The sequence below is a fragment of the Dermacentor silvarum genome, chromosome 1 (genome assembly GCF_013339745.2).
Source record: "Dermacentor silvarum isolate Dsil-2018 chromosome 1, BIME_Dsil_1.4, whole genome shotgun sequence".
Classification (NCBI taxonomy): Eukaryota; Metazoa; Arthropoda; class Arachnida; order Ixodida; family Ixodidae; genus Dermacentor; species Dermacentor silvarum.
The window spans coordinates 290,345,040-290,362,893 of NC_051154.1; the positions used below are offsets into that span (position 1 = coordinate 290,345,040).

At 48.8% G+C, this 17,854-nt stretch overlaps 12 non-coding genes across 12 annotated transcripts; all 12 read right to left on the minus strand.

The window, feature by feature from the left end:
• Window positions 1–3,980: 3,980 nt before the first annotated feature.
• Trnan-guu (transfer RNA asparagine (anticodon GUU)) lies at window positions 3,981–4,054 on the minus strand. Its single transcript has one exon. It is a non-coding gene; the product is annotated as a tRNA-Asn (tRNA).
• Window positions 4,055–4,141: 87 nt separating this feature from the next.
• Window positions 4,142–4,215, minus strand: Trnan-guu (transfer RNA asparagine (anticodon GUU)). The gene has a single exon. It is a non-coding gene; the product is annotated as a tRNA-Asn (tRNA).
• Window positions 4,216–4,466: 251 nt separating this feature from the next.
• On the minus strand, window positions 4,467–4,540 carry Trnan-guu (transfer RNA asparagine (anticodon GUU)). Its single transcript has one exon. It is a non-coding gene; the product is annotated as a tRNA-Asn (tRNA).
• An 89-nt stretch (window positions 4,541–4,629) lies between these two features.
• Trnan-guu (transfer RNA asparagine (anticodon GUU)) lies at window positions 4,630–4,703 on the minus strand. The gene has a single exon. It is a non-coding gene; the product is annotated as a tRNA-Asn (tRNA).
• A 5,042-nt stretch (window positions 4,704–9,745) lies between these two features.
• Window positions 9,746–9,819, minus strand: Trnan-guu (transfer RNA asparagine (anticodon GUU)). The gene has a single exon. It is a non-coding gene; the product is annotated as a tRNA-Asn (tRNA).
• An 86-nt stretch (window positions 9,820–9,905) lies between these two features.
• On the minus strand, window positions 9,906–9,979 carry Trnan-guu (transfer RNA asparagine (anticodon GUU)). Its single transcript has one exon. It is a non-coding gene; the product is annotated as a tRNA-Asn (tRNA).
• A 5,210-nt stretch (window positions 9,980–15,189) lies between these two features.
• Trnan-guu (transfer RNA asparagine (anticodon GUU)) lies at window positions 15,190–15,263 on the minus strand. The gene has a single exon. It is a non-coding gene; the product is annotated as a tRNA-Asn (tRNA).
• Window positions 15,264–15,351: 88 nt separating this feature from the next.
• Trnan-guu (transfer RNA asparagine (anticodon GUU)) lies at window positions 15,352–15,425 on the minus strand. Its single transcript has one exon. It is a non-coding gene; the product is annotated as a tRNA-Asn (tRNA).
• Window positions 15,426–15,514: 89 nt separating this feature from the next.
• On the minus strand, window positions 15,515–15,588 carry Trnan-guu (transfer RNA asparagine (anticodon GUU)). Its single transcript has one exon. It is a non-coding gene; the product is annotated as a tRNA-Asn (tRNA).
• Window positions 15,589–15,676: 88 nt separating this feature from the next.
• Trnan-guu (transfer RNA asparagine (anticodon GUU)) lies at window positions 15,677–15,753 on the minus strand. Its single transcript has one exon. It is a non-coding gene; the product is annotated as a tRNA-Asn (tRNA).
• An 85-nt stretch (window positions 15,754–15,838) lies between these two features.
• Window positions 15,839–15,912, minus strand: Trnan-guu (transfer RNA asparagine (anticodon GUU)). Its single transcript has one exon. It is a non-coding gene; the product is annotated as a tRNA-Asn (tRNA).
• An 89-nt stretch (window positions 15,913–16,001) lies between these two features.
• Trnan-guu (transfer RNA asparagine (anticodon GUU)) lies at window positions 16,002–16,075 on the minus strand. The gene has a single exon. It is a non-coding gene; the product is annotated as a tRNA-Asn (tRNA).
• Window positions 16,076–17,854: the final 1,779 nt, after the last annotated feature.

A 17,854-nucleotide genomic window follows, 5' to 3' on the forward strand; every position in this document is an offset into this window, starting at 1 on the left:
CGCAAAAAGAAAAAGATTGCATACTGTTGATCGCGCGAAAATCGGACAAATTCCTACCTCCAAACTTTGTTGCTTTAACTTTAACTTGCTCTACTTCTTCTTGCCAATAATCATTGTATCATGGTAGTGTTGTAGCGGTACTCCAAGGTACCGCGCAGGTGTCACGGTCCACTGCATATTTTCAAAAAATTCTGCTTTATCGTTCCAATTACCATGCCAGATTCCCAATGATTTGCTCCAGTTTATCGCACTTCCGGTGACCTTGCAGAATCTGTTTGCTACCTCTACTGCATTAGAGACGCTTTCCTTGTCTCGACAGAATAGGGCGATATCGTCCGCGCAGGCTAAAATCTTTACTTCTCTGGAGGCCATCGAAAATCCCCTTATGATAGTACTACTAATAACCTTTAAGCAAAATGGTTCAATGTATAAGGCAAAAAGTAAAGGCGATAAGGCACATCCTTGGCGCAGAGCGGACTTAACTTCTATCATAGCCGTTGGCTGTTGTTAACTATTAGTTTTGTAGATACCCCATCGTAACACATTTTAACACCTTGCAGAAGAACAGAACCTATGTTGGCATGTTCCAAAACAAGAAATAGTGTTTCGTGCGACACTCTATCGAACGCTTTCTCCAGGTCAAGTTGCAACAGTGCCACCCTATCTGAGAAAGCGTCACAACTTTCCAATATTGTTCTCGCTACATGTACGTTGGTGACAATAGATCGTCCTCTTATGCCACAAGTCTGGTGGGGCCCTACTAATTGTTGTATCACATTTTGGAGTCTCTGTGCAAGAACCTTGGTGTATATTTTATAATCTGTGTTTGTGAGACTTGTCGGGCGGTACGCCCGTACCGACAACAATGCGTGAGTGTCTTCAGACTTTGGTATCAACACCGTGTGACTCTGACGAAAAGAAGGAGGGAGCACACAGTTCTCATACGCTTCCGTAATTACTTTATGTAAGGGAATGGCTATGTCCTGCTTAAAGGCTTGGTAGAAAGCGGATCTGAGACCGTCTGGCCCTGGCGTTTTTCCGGAGCTGAGCGCGTCAATCGCCCATTTTATTTCTTCGACAGTGATTGATTCTTCAAGCCTTTTCGTTAAGTCACCCTCAAGGCTTGGCAATAGTGGCAAGAATTCATTATCAAATCCTCCTTCCCGAATTGGCTCATGCCCTAGCAGTTCGCAGTAATGCTCATAAAAGGCCCGTCGTATGGTTTCTTTGTCTCGTACAACCACACTGCCATATGTTACGGCTGTTATCTCATTCCGCGAGGCATAAGCTCGTTCGTCACCGAGTGAACGCTTCGTCGGCTGTTCGCCGCACCATAACTTTTCCGCGCGTGCTCGTATGACCGCACCTTTATATCTTTCAGCTTCGACTAATTCCAACTGGGATTTAATTTCCTTTATTTCTTTCGTATACCTTCCAGGGCTATTATTTTCTAGGCATAAATAAAAATTTAGATTGGTTTGCATTTCTACTTCTTTTTTCTTTTCCTCTCGTCGCAAAGCACCGGACCTTTCTATAGCGAACATTTTGACTTCTTGTTTAAAATGCTCCCACGCTTCTGCATGACTTTTGTGTTGTGTTTTGAACCATACTTGAAGTCTATCATTAACGCCGATCAAAAATGATTGATCTTCAAGGAGCTTCACATTAAATTTCCACAATTCCCAGTTGAAACCAGTCGACTTTTTCGGGCCAACAGCAAAAATAACTAAGCTGTGGTCAGAAAAGGAAACATGGCTCACTTCATATAGATTACACAGTGGTATTAGATCTGCCGATATGTAGGCGCGATCCAACCTGGCGTGACTATTTCGCTGATAATGGGTGAACGGTGTCGTATCTGCATTGGCCATCACACCCCCAACGTCCTCTAAATTGTAGTTTTCTATCGCCACATTCAAGTACCGCGCACTTGCATCATGAATAGGCGGGCTTCCAACCCTGTCTTTTACGTTACAGACGCAATTGAAATCACCCATCATCACAACAATTTCATCACACTGCAAATGGGCTTCAACACTTTCAAAGAAAGCCTTGCGCTCGTTCACCTTATTGGGTGCATACAAGCAAATAATCCGCCATTTCAAATCAGCAAAACACACATCGCAAACAATTAGTCGACCACCCTCGTCTGTGTAGACGCTTTCTACCGAGAAGCCTAAAGCGCTTCTCAGAAATAGTGCACAACCGCCTGCAGTACCGGCTGCGTGGGACACACATACGTAGAAACGTGACCTAAATGGATCCAGCATTCGATCCGTTCCTTCTTCACTATCGACTTTTGTTTCTTGTACAGCGATTACGTCAAGGTTCTTTTCCATGAACAGGCGACAAAGCTGGTATTGCTTGCGCCTTCCTGCAAGGCCTCGAACATTAATTGTACCAAATCGTAATGCTGTGTCTAGGTGTATTTCCATGGCAATGTGAGAAGGCGCGTCAGACCGAAATCTCTCTTAAGCAGACTACATGCCACAGTTGACACTCACTTCGTTCGCATGCGACGTCAGTCTTCACATCCTCCGTCGTCTTATCCGGCAGCTCGATGTCAGCCTCGGTCAAAAACAATTTCGGAGTCACCGCCCCCTCCCCTCCCCCACCGCAGTACGCCCACATACTGCGAACACTGGCTGCGGGTTCACGTCGGTCCCGACGCTGGCCCTTTTCTGTCCGCTGGGATGTTGGGGGCTGGCTTGAAGCTTAACCGGCGCCCAGTCGGTGTTTTCGCAAGTGGTTCTTCGTGGCTTGCTTCAGTTGATCTTTCGTCATTTTTCACGGTATTGTCAAGCGGGCGTTTTAAAGGACCTGCTCCTTTGAGTGGTTCCGTCGTGTCCATAGGACTTGGAGTGTGTCCGAGTGATTCGGCAGGCTCGTTGACTGTCTTGTTCTTGTCATCCTTGTCGGCAAGCTTTTCTTTGGCTTCAGTTGGAGAGGACTTCTTTGCAACTTCTTTGGTGTCCATATTCTTCTCAGGCTCACGAGTGAAGTCCTTCGGAGCGGGGCTTTGCACCATGCCGTCCCTTCCAGCGGCCTCTTCAGCATCGACTGCGTCCATTGTGTGCTCCTGGATGACTTCATCACTTTTAGTTGCTCCCGCCACGTTGGCGTATGTTCGCACGCACGAGCTTTCGTCATGCCCGAAGCGGCGACACATAGCACAGCGTGGCACGCGACACTCTCGCCTGATATGGCCTGTGCGGTTGCACCTCAGGCACAGCGGGGCACGCCCAGGCGCCACCAGCAGTGTCATGACGCCGGAGATCCGAAATTGGTGCGGGAGGTCGTCAATGGTAACACCCGATTTGAGCTTCAGGGATACCGTGCGAGTTGACGAACCTTTATCAGTCATGCCTTGAACGCGCCACCGTTCCTTGAACACCTCGGTGACCTTCCCAAAAGGCGCGAGCGCGGCACGCACGTCCTCATCTTGCACGTTGTGCAGAAGCCAGTAGATCTTGAGCCGCACATCCTGGCTGTCTGGGTTGACAACCAGGCAGCGACGCTCCTTCACCATAATGTCACCGAGGTCCAGTATCTTCTTCATTGCCTCTGGGCTTCTAAACGTAACTGCCCACACGTGGTTCATTTGGAAGGCCCCCAAGGCGTCAACCTCGGGGAGCACTCCCAGGCGAACCAGCGTGTCTCGGCAATCCTCAACTCGGTAGGGTCTTGCCTTTACGTCTCCGTGAAGAAATAGCGTGTTGGCTACGCATGGTCCTGTAGGCAGAGGCGGCAAAATGACTTGGTAATCTACACAATCCATAGCAGCATTCCTGTTACCGCGGCTCGACTGAGCCGCTAAGACCGCCACGTTGGAGCACATGAAAACACATCCGTAGGCTTCCGCGGCCGGAAGTGGAATATTGCGCCACGGAGGCGGCTGCTCGGCGCTCTCCCGACCACGCACTTGCTACAGAAAATCTACCAGAATAAATACAACAAAAAAGCATCAAAAGGAGAAGCTTCGCCCCCGGGAGGGCTCGAACCTCCAACCTTTCGGTTAACAGCCGAACGCGCTATCCGATTGCGCCACGGAGGCGGCTGCTCGGCGCTCTCCCCACCACGCACTTGCTACAGAAAATCTACCAGAATAAATACAACAAAAAAGCATCAAAAGGGGAAGCTTCGCCCCCGGGAGGGCTCGAACCTCCAACCTTTCGGTTAACAGCCGAACGCGCTATCCGATTGCGCCACGGAGGCGGCTGCTTGGCGCTCTCCCGACCACGCACTTGCTACAGAAAATCTACCAGAATAAATACAACAAAAGAGCATGAAAAGGTGAAGCTTCGCTTACGGGAGGGCTCGAACCTCCAACCTTTCGGTTAACAGCCGAACGCGCTAGCCGATTGCGCCACGGAGGCGGCTGCTCGGCGCTCTCCCCACCACGCACATGCTACAGAAAATCTACCAGAATAAATACAGCAAAAAAAAGCATCAAAAAGGAGAAGCTTCGCCCCCGGGAGGGCTCGAACCTCCAACCTTTCGGTTAACAGCCGAACGCGCTAGCCGATTGCGCCACGGAGGCGGCTGCTCGGCGCTCTCCCCACCACGCACTTGCTACAGAAAATCTACCAGAATAAATACAGCAAAAAAAGCATCAAAAAGGAGAAGCTTCGCCCCCGGGAGGGCTCGAACCTCCAAGCTTTCGGTTAACAGCCGAACGCGCTATCCGATTGCGCCACGGAGGCTTTTTTTTTCTTTATTGCCTGCTTTGACACTAGCGAAACAATACAAATGCATATATACAGTGCACCGACATCACGTCAGGCGGGATGGTCATATTAAAATTTCTTGAGGCACACCAGCTCATCAAGAATGCTAACCCCGTCTGCGGGTTCACTCTGTGCACGATACACTTCTCGTATAAAAGAAACACTTTCAATGAAGTTCTCTCGCGTAGAGCGTGCATTGGCGTCAGCATGACGAACAGCCATTCTCGTCTTCCACAAACTGTGGAGGCCCAGGAGCATGAACATATCAAAAGGTATTCCTTGATCACTTTCAACTGGCGGGAATCGAATTCCATACGGGGTTATGGGGAGTTCTTTTTTGAGAGTGCGCTGCAAGACATCCCAATGAAATACTGCGTCCCGACAATCAATGAAGGCATGTTCAATTGTTTCGGGCTTTGCACACAGCAAGCAGTTTGTTGTCCACGGTACGAATATTCCTTTCTGTTCAAGCCATACTTTAACGGGGAGGGTGTTTGTGTGTAGCTGGAAAAAAATGTTTTCGCAGCAGGTCTTACAGGCATCCTTTTGACTCGTTTCAGCACATCTTTTCCTGGGCCTCCACAGTGAACAATCCTATACAGTGGGGTAGGTAGCATGCTGTCAACCAAATCGACGTACAGTTTTTTCTTTCTCACTGAGCACAAATACTCCAGCGAAAACCGTGCACAGAGTATTCGAAAACACGCAACTACTTCACGATAATAATCAGTCGCTCTTCTACTGATAACACTGGATGTAGTTAAAACAAATTCCGGCAGTTCTGTTGCCATTCTCGCCTGAATGACCGTGCGGAGAAAAGCATTTCGTTCATCGCGCAGCAAAAAGAACCGCGATACAATCTGTCTGATGAACAAGTGTGAGAGCCCAAGGCCTCCACTGCGAACACTGCGAAAAAGGTTTGTACGGCTGGTTCGCTCCCAAGTGGAATTCCATATAAAGGTAGCAAACACCCGGTGCACTTTTTGAACACTGACGCGAGACATGAACATTACTTGCAGTATATACCACACTTTGGCAACCAAAAAAACATTGCAAGCTGAGGATCGCGCAAACACTGATAATCTTCGGCCTTGCCATCCCTTTATATTTTCTTTCATCAATTCTGTTTGTCCGCTCCATAACTGTGTGGAGTCTTGATAGTGCTCAAGGGACACACCTAGATAAGGTGCAGGCACTGTAGTCCATTGCATTCCGGCGAAATCAGTGGGCATCGCGTCCCAACTTCCATGCCATATGCCAACACTTTTTTCGAAGTTTATCTGGGCGCCCGTGTACTTGCAGAAAGATCTTGCCAGGCGGACAGCCTCGATCACGCTTTCCTTGTCTTCACAAAAGACGGCGACGTCATCTGCATAGGCTAGCATTTTAACTTCAGCGGCGTGCAGCCTAAAACCACGTATGTTTACATCATGGATGACTGCCAAACAAAAAGGTTCGAGGTATATGGCAAAAAGCAACGGGGACAAAGGACAGCCTTGTCGTACAGACGAGCGGACTGGCACCTTCGAACTAAGGCATTTATTAATTAGAATCTGCGTTGAACACTCTTCATAAGCCATTTTAATGCCCTCTAAAATGATGTTCCCAACATTACAGTACTGCAATATAGAGAAAAGCACCTCATGTGACACCCGGTCGAAGGCCTTCGCAAGGTCGAGCTGCAACATCGCCACCCGACCCCCAATGTCATCACAACATTCTAACACATTCCTTGCAATGTGGGTGTTGGTGAAAATTGTACGGCCTTTAATGCCACACGTCTGGTGTGGCCCTACAAGCTCCTTAATCACGCTTTGGAATCGTCCAGCCAGTACTTTCATAAATATTTTGTAGTCTGTGTTGGTTAGACTTATCGGTCTGTATGAGCCTACTAAAAGAAGCTTTTCCCGGTCATCGGTTTTTGGAATCAAAACTACGTGTGACATGCGGAATGAGGGTGGCACTTTTTTAACTTCGTACGCTTCTGAGAGTAGTCTGTGCAAAATACAGGAAAACTCGTGACTGAATGATTTGTAAAACTTGGCGCCTAGGCCGTCTGGCCCTGGCGACTTTCCTGACGGCAACTCATCTATCGCCCTTTCAATCTCGGGTACACTTATTGGCATTTCAAGGCTTTCTCTAACGCCGTCTTCCAACCTTGGCATTTCGCTCATGAATTCGCTGTCGAAGCCTAGTCCAGAGCGTGTCCCATTGCCGAACAATTCCCGATAATGCTCAACGAAGGCTCTCTCGATTAAAACAGCTTCTGACGTCACCTCGTTTTGAAAACGTATCTGTTTAATCTCATTTCTTGACGCATGCCGCTTTTCGTCGCTCATTGCCCGTTTGTTTGGCATCTCACCCATCCATAACCGTTCGCTCCGAGCACGTATAACTGCAGCTTTATATCGCTCTGCGTCAATAACTTCCAGTTCATGTCTTACTTTCTTTACATTTTCCGCAACCTGATCATGAACCGTATTTTGTACGCTCAACAGAAATTCTAGCTGTCTTTGCAGCTCTCTTTGTTTCTGCAGCTCTTCATGCTGGCGGCTGCTTCCTCTTTCGATCGCAATTAACTTAACTTGGACCTTAAATTCTTCCCATGCAGCCATAAAATTGTCATGCTTGTTTGTCATCAAGTCTAATATCTTTTCCTTTACTCTGCGCACAAATGGCTCATCATCAAGCAGCTTTTGGTTGAATTTCCACGTGTTCCAGTTGAATCGTGTTCTTTTAACTTTTGCCCCCATCACGAAGCTCACTAAGCTATGATCGGTGAACGATAGTGGTGTGACATTATAACTGTTACAAAGGGGGATCAAATCTAGTGAAACATACACTCTGTCCAGCCTTGCTCGGCTGTTTCCTTGAATGTGTGTGTACTGCGGAATCGTACCGTCAGTGAAAATTTGACCCACATCTTCTATGTTGTGGTCGTCAATTAGGGAGCTCAAATAGACAGCGCTTTTGTCACGAACACGTTCCCCTCGGTTTCGATCTTCCGCAGTACAGACACAATTAAAATCACCAAGAAATATGATGTAGCGGTCACACTTTAGGTACTGCTCTATATACTCAAAATACAACACTCGGCCATTCACAATGTTCGGCGCATAAACGCATATGTGCCACCACGACGCTCCAGAAAAGAAAAAATCGACAATGAGCATGCGGCCAGTTTGACATACAGTTACACGTTCTTCAATAATGCCAGCACTCTTCCGTATAAGCAGCGCGCACCCGCCTGATGTACCATTAGCATGACATACGCACACATTGTAATGCGCCGTGAAAGGCGTCACCATGCGATCGGTCTGCTCTTGAGTTTCGACCTTAGTGTCTTGTAAGGCGACAACATCGAGTTCCTTCTCCATACACAAGCGACTGAGTTGATACTGTCTCCTTCGCGCTCCGAGGCCACGAACATTTAAAATGGCCACTCTCACTGCTGTCTCTAATTTTACCGCCATTAGTCTGTATAAGCAAGCCGATCGCCCCCCCCCCCCCAAGGTGCCGCCGGAGAACAAACCATTCCAACACTTTGTAAAAAACTTTCCAAAAACAAATGCTCAATGAAAAGCCGCTCTAACCACACGCGTACCTTTACGGTGTACGCGTAGGCTAATTCTGAAGTGGCACCCATCTCTTGACGTCGCTAGTCCGGGCGCCCCAGTAGGCGCCAGGTCCTAGGTAGGCGGTTCTGCCGCCGTCCATCTGTCCGGCGGGATGTTCGGTTTCGGGCGAATGGACGCCCGACGACTCGCCTGGGTTTTCTGCGGCGGTTCGTCTTTGGTCTCGTTGTCAAATTCCTCCTCTTGGCCGCTCGTTACGTCCCTTGCTCTCTTCGTAGCCGCACTGCTTGCACTCGTGTCTGCGATCTCCATCATTGCAGTTGCTGGCCCGTGCTCTGCTGTACTCGCCCCGGCAGAGGCGAGTTCTATGGCCGTTTCTTCTTTGCCTTTTCCGTCACTTGTCTGCACTGCAGCTTTCTGTTCAGTAGTTACTACAGTTGCCACCTTCGAGGCTATGTAAGCCTGCTCAGTGAGCATCGCAAATGTGTCGGCCGGCAGAACTTGCGCACGGAAAGACTCATCCACGTCTGCTTCATCCATTAACAGGTCAGCCACGTCCTCCCGAGGCGCCGGTCCCGTTACGGACGCGTAGGTCTTAACACACTCCGTCTCATCATGGCCGTAGCGCCGGCAAACGGCACATCTCGGGACGCGACAGTCACGTCGAACATGACCGGTGTTTCGGCATTTCAGGCAAAATGGTGCTCTGCCTGGTACAACAACTAAGGCCTGCTCACCAGCGACACGAAGTTGATGAGGCAGGTCTTCCACGGTCATACCCGTCTTCAAAACCAACGACACCGCACGCGTTGAGGATGCTTTATCTTGCACTCCGTGGACACGCCATTTCTCCCGGAAGACGTCCATGCCCTTCCCGTACGGTGAAAGGGCGGTGCGTATGTCCTCGTCCGTCACGTTGTGTAACATCCAATGCAGCTTCAGCCGCACGGCCTGGTTTGCTGGATCAACAACGATGCACCGATGTTCATTCACTTTTACTTCCTTGGCGCTTGCAAGCCTTTTGACACCTTCATCGCTCTTGAAATTCACTGCCCAAACGTGGCTCATTTGATACGCCCTTAGGGCGATAACATCCGGCAGTACGCCTAAGCTAGCCAGTGCGTCGCGGAAGTGCTCCACCCGATACGGCCTGGCACGCACATCAGCATGTAAAAACGATGTATTTAAAACAATACGACCTGTAGGCAGTTGAGGCAGCCAAACTTCATAATCCGGGTCTTCTGAGCCAAAATTCCTGGTACCGCGGCCCTGCTGGGCCGCTGAAGCCGCTCCTATGGAGCTCATGTTCGACACGTCCGCTCGCTAGCGCGGCAGAAAGCCGAATCCCACGGAGGCGGCTGCTCGGCGCTCTCCCCACCACGCATTTGCTACAGAAAATCTACCACAATAAATACAACAAAAAAGCATCAAAAGGAGAAGCTTCGCCCCCGGGAGGGCTCGAACCTCCAACCTTTCGGTTAACAGCCGAACGCGCTAGCCGATTGCGCCACGGAGGCGGCTGCTCGGCGCTCTCCCCACCACGCACATGCTACAGAAAATATACCAGAATAAATACAACAAAAAGCATCAAAAGGAGAAGCTTCGCCCCCGGGAGGGCTCGAACCTCCAACCTTTCGGTTAACAGCCGAACGCGCTAGCCGATTGCGCCACGGAGGCGGCTGCTCGGCGCTCTCCCCACCACGCACTTGCTACCGAAAATCTACCAGAATAAATACCGCAAAAAAGGCATCAAAAAGGAGAAGCTTCGCCCGCGGGAGGGCTCGAACCTCCAAGCTTTCGGTTAACAGCCGAACGCGCTATCCGATTGCGCCACGGAGGCTTTTTTTTTTCTTTATTGCCTGCTTTGACACTAGCGAAACAATACAAATGCATATATACAGTGCACCGACATCACGTCAGGCGGGATGGTCATATTAAAATTTCTTGAGGCACACCAGCTCATCAAGAATGCTAACCCCGTCTGCGGGTTCACTCTGTGCAAGATACACTTCTCGTATAAAAGAAACACTTTCAAAGAAGTTCTCTCGCGTAGAGCGTGCATTGGCGTCAGCATGACGAACAGCCATTCTCGTCTTCCACAAACTATGGAGGCCCAGGAGCATGAACATATCAAAAGGTATTCCTTGATCACTTTCAACTGGCAGGAATCGAATTCCATACGGGGTTATGGGGAGTTCTTTTTTGAGAGTGCGCTGCAAGACATCCCAATGAAATACTGCGTCCCGACAATCAATGAAGGCATGTTCAATTGTTTCGGGCTTTGTACACAGCAAGCAGTTGGTTGTCCACGGTACGAATATTCCTTTCTGTTCAAGCCATACTTTAACGGGGAGGGTGTTTGTGTGTAGCTGGAAAAAAAATGTTTTCGCAGCAGGTCTTACAGGCATCCTTTTGACTCGTTTCAGCACATCTTTTCCTGGGCCTCCACAGTGAACAATCCTATACAGTGGGGTAGGTAGCATGCTGTCAACCAAATCAACGTACAGTTTTTTCTTTCTCACTGAGCACAAATACTCCAGCGAAAACCGTGCACAGAGTATTCGAAAAGACGCAACTACTTCACGATAATAACCAGTCGCTCTTCTACTGATAACACGGGATGTAGTTAAAACAAATTCCGGCAGTTCTGTTGCCATTCTCGCCTGAATGACAGTGCGGAGAAAAGCATTTCGTTCATCGCGCAGGAAAAAGAACCGCGATACAATCTGTCTGATGAACAAGTGTGAGAGCCCAAGGCCTCCACTGCGAACACTGCGAAAAAGGTTTGTACGGCTGGTTCGCTCCCAAGAGGAATTCCATATAAAGGTAGCAAACACCCGGTGCACTTTTTGAACACTGACGCGAGACATGAACATTACTTGCAGTATATACCACACTTTGGCAACCAAAAAAACATTGCAAGCTGAGGCACGCGCAAACACTGATAATCCCCGGCCTTGCCATCCCTTTATCTTTTCTTTCATCAATTCTGTTTGTCCGCTCCATAACTGTGTGGAGTCTTGATAGTGCTCAAGGGACACACCTAGATAAGGTGCAGGCACTGTAGTCCATTGCATTCCGGCGAAATCAGTGGGCATCGCGTCCCAATTTCCATGCCATATGCCAACACTTTTTTCGAAGTTTATCTGGGCGCCCGTGTACTTGCAGAAATATATTGCCAGGCGGACAGCCTCGATCACGCTTTCCTTGTCTTCACAAAAGACGGCGACGTCATCTGCATAGGCTAGCATTTTAACTTCAGCGGCGTGCAGCCTAAAACCACGTATGTTTACATCATGAATGACTGCCAAACAAAAAGGTTCGAGGTATATGGCAAAAAGCAACGGGGACAAAGGACAGCCTTGTCGTACAGACGAGCGGACTGGCACCTTCGAACTAAGGCATTTATTAATTAGAATCTGCGTTGAACACTCTTCATAAGCCATTTTAATGCCCTCTAAAATGATGTTCCCAACATTACAGTACTGCAATATAGAGAAAAGCACCTCATGTGACACCCGGTCGAAGGCCTTCGCAAGGTCGAGCTGCAACATTGCCACCCGACCCCCAATGTCATCACAACATTCTAACACATTCCTTGCAATGTGGGTGTTGGTGAAAATTGTACGGCCTTTAATGCCACACGTCTGGTGTGGCCCTACAAGCTCCTTAATCACGCTTTGGAATCGTCCAGCCAGTACTTTCATAAATATTTGTAGTCTGTGTTGGTTAGACTTATCGGTCTGTATGAGCCTACTAAAAGAAGCTTTTCCCGGTCATCGGTTTTTGGAATCAAAACTACGTGTGACATGCGGAATGAGGGTGGCACTTTTTTAACTTCGTACGCTTCTGAGAGTAGTCTGTGCAAAATACAGGAAAACTCGTGACTGAATGATTTGTAAAACTTGGCGCCTAGGCCGTCTGGCCCTGGCGACTTTCCTGACGGCAACTCATCTATCGCCCTTTCAATCTCGGGTACACTTATTGGCATTTCAAGGCTTTCTCTAACGCCGTCTTCCAACCTTGGCATTTCGCTCATGAATTCGCTGTCGAAGCCTAGTCCAGAGCGTGTCCCATTGCCGAACAATTCCCGATAATGCTCAACGAAGGCTCTCTCGATTAAAACAGCTTCTGACGTCACCTCGTTTTGAAAACGTATCTGTTTAATCTCATTTCTTGACGCATGCCGCTTTTCGTCGCTCATTGCCCGTTTGTTTGGCATCTCACCCATCCATAACCGTTCGCTCCGAGCACGTATAACTGCAGCTTTATATCGCTCTGCGTCAATAACTTCCAGTTCATGTCATACTTTCTTTACATTTTCCGCAACCTGATCATGAACCGTATTTTATACGCCCAAAAGAAATTCTAGCTGTCTTTGCAGCTCTCTTTGTTTCTGCAGCTCTTCATGCTGGCGGCTGCTTCCTCTTTCGATCGCAATTAACTTAACTTGGACCTTAAATTCTTCCCATGCAGCCATAAAATTGTCATGCTTGTTTGTCATCAAGTCTAATATCTTTTCCTTTACTCTGCGCACAAATGGCTCATCATCAAGCAGCTTTTGGTTGAATTTCCACGTGTTCCAGTTGAATCGTGTTCTTTTAACTTTTGCCCCCATCACGAAGCTCACTAAGCTATGATCCGTGAACGATAGTGGTGTGACATTATAACTGTTACAAAGGGGGATCAAATCTAGTGAAACATACACTCTGTCCAGCCTTGCTCGGCTGTTTCCTTGAATGTGTGTGTACTGCGGAATCGTACCGTCAGTGAAAATTTGACCCACATCTTCTACGTTGTGGTCGTCAATTAGGGAGCTCAAATAGACAGCGCTTTTGTCACGAACACGTTCCCCTCGGTTTCGATCTTCCGCAGTACAGACACAATTAAAATCACCAAAAAATATGATGTAGCGGTCACACTTTAGGTACTGCTCTATATACTCAAAATACAACACTCGGTCATTCACAATGTTCGGCGCATAAACGCATATGAGCCGCCACGACGCTCCAGAAAAGGAAAAATCGACAATGAGCATGCGGCCAGTTTGACATACAGTTACACGTTCTTCAATAATGCCAGCACTCTTCCGTATAAGCAGCGCGCACCCGCCTGATGTACCATTAGCATGACATACGCACACATTGTAATGCCCCGTGAAAGGCGTCACCATGCGATCGGTCTGCTCTTGAGTTTCGACCTTAGTTTCTTGTAAGGCGACAACATCGAGTTCCTTCTCCATACACAAGCGACTGAGTGGATACTGTCTCCTTCGCGCTCCGAGGCCACGAACATTTAAAGTGGCCACTCTCAATGCTGTCTCTAATTTTACCGCCATTAGTCTGTATAAGCAAGCCGATCGCCCCCCCCCCCCCCCCAAGGTGCCGCCGGAGAACAAACCATTCCAACACTTTGTAAAAAGCTTTCCAAAAACAAATGCTCAACGAAAAGCCGCTCTAACCACACGCGTACCTTTACGGTGTAGGCGTAGGCTAATTCTGAAGTGGCACCCATCTCTTGACGTCGCTAGTCCGGGCGCCCCAGTAGGCGCCAGGTCCTAGGTAGGCGGTTCTGCCGCCGTCCGTCTGTCCGGCGGGATGTTCGGTTTCGGGCGAATGGACGCCCGACGACTCGCCTGGGTTTTCTGCGGCGGTTCGTCTTTGGTCTCGTTGTCAAATTCCTCCTCTTGGCCGCTCGTTACGTCCCTTGCTCTCTTCGTAGCCGCACTGCTTGCACTCGTGTCTGCGACGTCCATCATTGCAGTTGCTGGCCCGTGCTCTGCTGTACTCGCCCCGGCAGAGGCGAGTTCTATGGCCGTTTCTTCTTTGCCTTTTCCGTCACTTGTCTGCACTGCAGCTTTCTGTTCAGTAGTTACTACAGTTGCTACCTTCGAGGCTATGTAAGCCTGCTCAGTGAGCATCGCGAATGTGTCGGCCGGCAGAACTTGCGCACGGAAAGACTCATCCACGTCTGCTTCATCCATTAACAGGTCAGCCACGTCCTCCCGAGGCGCTGGTCCCGTTACGGACGCGTAGGTCTTAACACATTCCGTCTCATCATGGCCGTAGCGCCGGAAAACGGCACATCTCGGGACGCGACAGTCACGTCGAACATGACCGGTGTTTCGGCATTTCAGGCAAAGTGGTGCTCTGCCTGGTACAACAACTAAGGCCTGCTCACCAGCGACACGAAGTTGATGAGGCAGGTCTTCCACGGTCATACCCGTCTTCAAAACCAACGACACCGCACGCGTTGAGGATGCTTTATCTTGCACTCCTTGGACACGCCATTTCTCCCGGAAGACGTCCATGACCTTCCCGTACGTTGAAAGGGCGGTGCGTATGTCCTCGTCCGTCACGTTGTGTAACATCTAATGCAGCTTCAGCCGCACGGCCTGGTTTGCTGGATCAACAACGATGCACCGATGTTCATTCTTTTTTACTTCCTTGGCGCTTGCAAGCCTTTTGACACCTTCATCGCTCTTGAAATTCACTGCCCAAACGTGGCTCATTTGATACGCCCTTAGGGCGATAACATCCGGCAGTACGCCTAAGCTAGCCAGTGCGTCGCGGAAGTGCTCCACCCGATACGGCCTGGCACGCACATCAGCATGTAAAAACATTGTATTTAAAACAATCCGACCTGTAGGCAGTTGAGGCAGCAAAACTTGATAATCCGGGTCTTCTGAGCCAAAATTCCTGGTACCGCGGCCCTGCTGGGCCGCTGAAGCCGCTCCTATGGAGCTCATGTTCGACACGTCCGCTCGCTAGCGCGGCAGAAAGCCGAATCCCACGGAGGCGGCTGATCGGCGCTCTCCCCACCACGCACTCGCTACAGAAAATCTACCAGAATAAATACAACAAAAAAAGCATCAAAAGGAGAAGCTTCGCCCCCGGGAGGGCTCGAACCTCCAACCTTTCGGTTAACAGCCGAACGCGCTAGCCGATTGCGCCACGGAGGCGGCTGCTCGGCGCTCTCCCCACCACGCACTTGCTACAAAAAATCTACCAGAATAAATACAGCAAAAAAAGCATCAAAATGAGAAGCTTCGCCCCCGGGAGGGCTCGAACCTCCAACCTTTCGGTTAACAGCCGAACGCGCTATCCGATTGCGCCACGGAGGCGGCTGCTCGGCGCTCTCCCCACCACGCACTTGCTACAGAAAATCTACCAGAATAAATACAGCAAAAAAAGCATCATAAAGGCGAAGCTTCGCCCCCGGGAGGGCTCGAACCTCCAACCTTTCGGTTAACAGCCGAACGCGCTATCCGATTGCGCCACGGAGGCGGCTGCTCGGCGCTCTCCCCACCACGCACATGCTACAGAAAATCTACCAGAATAAATACAACAAAAAAAGCATCAAAAGGAGAAGCTTCGCCGCCGGGAGGGCTCGAACCTCCAACCTTTCGGTTAACAGCCGAACGCGCTAGCCGATTGCGCCACGGAGGCGGCTGCTCGGCGCTCTCCCCACCACGCACATGCTACAAAAAATCTACCAGAATAAATACAACAAAAAAGCATCAAAAAGGAGAAGCTTCGCCCCCGGGAGGGCTCGAACCTCCAACCTTTCGGTTAACAGCCGAACGCGCCAGCCGATTGCGCCACGGAGGCGGCTGCTCGGCGCTCTTCCCACCACGCACATGCTACAAAAAAATCTACCAGAATAAATACAGCAAAAAAGTATCAAAAAGGAGAAGCTTCGCCCCCGGGAGGGCTCTAACCTCCAAGCTTTCGGTTAACAGCCGAACGCGCTAGCCGATTGCGCCACGGAGGCTTTTTTTTTTCTTTATTGCCTGCTTTGACAGAAATACACAAAAACAAAAACATGAGTACACGTATAAAATACATCAGTCACACTTGACTGACTTAGTCATATTAAAATCTTTTACAATTTACAAGGTCACCAAGAATATCCACCCATTCAGCAGGCTCGGTTTGCGCTTGATAATGTTCTCTAACTTCTGCAACACTGAGAATGAAATTTTCACGTGTCGTGCGAACATTTATATCAGCATGGCGGACCGACATTCTTGTCTTCCACAAGCTGTGGAGGCTCAGGAGCATGAACGTATCGTACGGTATTTCACCTTGATTATCAGTGGCCAAGAAACGTATACCTATCGGTGTGATTGGAAGATCTTTTTTGAGCGTTCGTTGTAGGATGTCCCAATGAAATATGGCATCCCAACAGTCAATGAAAGCATGATCAATGGTCTCCGGTTTTTTGCAGAGCAAGCAGTTAGCTGTCCATGGCACGTAAACCCCTTTCTGTTCTAACCATGTCTTTACTTGCAATGTATTTGTATGCAATTTAAAAGAAAACTTTTAACTGTAGATCTTACGGGCATCCTTCTTACTCTCTTCAAAACGTCATTTCCTGGTCCTCCACAGTTTACAGTTCGGTATATAGGTATTGGCATCATAACATCCACTAAATCCTTATAGAGCTTTTCCTTTGTGATGGTACATAAATATTCCAAAGAAAACCTCGCATGCAAGATACGAAAAGACATAACCACTTCACGCATATATCCAGTCACACTTTGCCCTCTGTCTTCACAAGACGCTATAATGAACTCTGGCAGAGCTTTTGCCAGCCGTACCTGAATTACTGTTCGCAAGAAACCATCACTTTGGTCTCGTAAAAGAAAAAGCGCGACACAAGCTGCTTGATATACAAGTGAGCGAGACCCAGTCCACCACTGCGAACTGACCGAAACAAATTACTGCGGCTGACCCTTTCCCAACTGGAACCCCAAATAAACACAGCGAATACCCTATGTATCTTTTGCACATTCACTCTAGCCATGAACAGAATTTCCATTACATACCACACTTTTACTAAAAACAAGTTACAAGCACTAGAGCAGCCGAGCATTGACAAGCCTCGTCCCATCCACCCACCTGCTTTTTCCTTCATCTTATCAGTTTCGTCCAACCAGTAATCCTTGCTGTCTTTGTAATGCTGGAGTGTCACTCCCAGATATTTTGCTGGTGTGGTCGTCCAGCGTGCCGATGCAAAACAATCTGGCGTTACGTCCCAATGACCATGCCATATGCCACAGCTTTTTTCCCAATTTATTTCAGATCCTGTTTGCTTGCAGTACTCTTTTGCCATGCGAACGACTTCTCGGATACTTTCGTGATCATCGGAGAAAACAGCAATGTCATCCGCGTACGCCAACAATTTTACTTCGGTCCTTTGCAGTCTAAATCCTCTAATATTCTCGCTACGGATCACGGCTAAACAGAATGGCTCAAGGTACACCGCAAAACGCAGGGGCTGAGCGGACATCCTTGCCGGACGCTGGATTTGACTGAAATCCTTTCACTCAGGTTTTTATTAATGATAATCTGTATAGTACAGTCCCGATATGCCATTTTTACTCCTTCCATAATAACATTGCCAACGTTTACGTAATTAAGAATAAGAAACAGCACTTCATGTGACACTCGATCAAATGCCTTCGCTAGGTCGAGCTGCAGCATGGCAACTCGACCTGAAAAGGCGTCACAGCATTCGAGTACACTGCGTGCCACATGAGTGTAGGTG